This window comes from Ctenocephalides felis, unplaced genomic scaffold, assembly GCF_003426905.1.
Source record: "Ctenocephalides felis isolate EL2017-DRISC unplaced genomic scaffold, ASM342690v1 CF-g0.4_SCAFFOLD_01886, whole genome shotgun sequence".
Taxonomy (NCBI): Eukaryota; Metazoa; Arthropoda; class Insecta; order Siphonaptera; family Pulicidae; genus Ctenocephalides; species Ctenocephalides felis.
In genome coordinates, this window is record NW_020538040.1 from 177,669,896 (window position 1) to 177,670,540 (window position 645).

Genomic DNA, 645 nt, shown 5'->3' on the forward strand with positions numbered 1-645 from the left:
GACAAGCGGAAAGTTCTTTGAATCATTTAAATCGGACGCTTAGTTCTCTCAAAAACTGCCATTATTTACATATTTAGCTCCGTATCTTCGAAATGGCTGGGCCTGCCTTTGCCAAAAACTAATAGACGCTTCTCCCAATCATTACTAATTGAATGTTTTTTAGATCATTCAAATCGGATACTCCGTTCTCTCAAAAAGTCGATTTCTATTTTCTGCACTCTTTGCGCCGTATCTCCGAAACGGCTGGACCTGCCTTCGCCAAAAACTAATCAGCTCTTTTCCCTATCAATAGGAATCGAATGTTTTTTGAACCATTCAAATCGGTTGATCCGTGCGCCCGAAAACGTGACTGGAAATTTGTATCCATACATACATACACACACACACACACACACACACATCCATTTTTTCTGAGGTATGCCAAAACGTTCAGAAAACTTCAAAACGTCGAGAAATGTAAAAATTTTCAATTTAGATTTTCGGCTCATTACAATAACTTACCCTACGGGAAGTTAATAATATTTAATCCACTTCTTGAAGTATTAAATAAGTATTAACTAAGGGAGGTATTGTGGGCTAAGTATATGGGAAAGTATTAAATAATATTCATTTAATTAAATTAAAATTAAGAAAAAATGTGGTTGA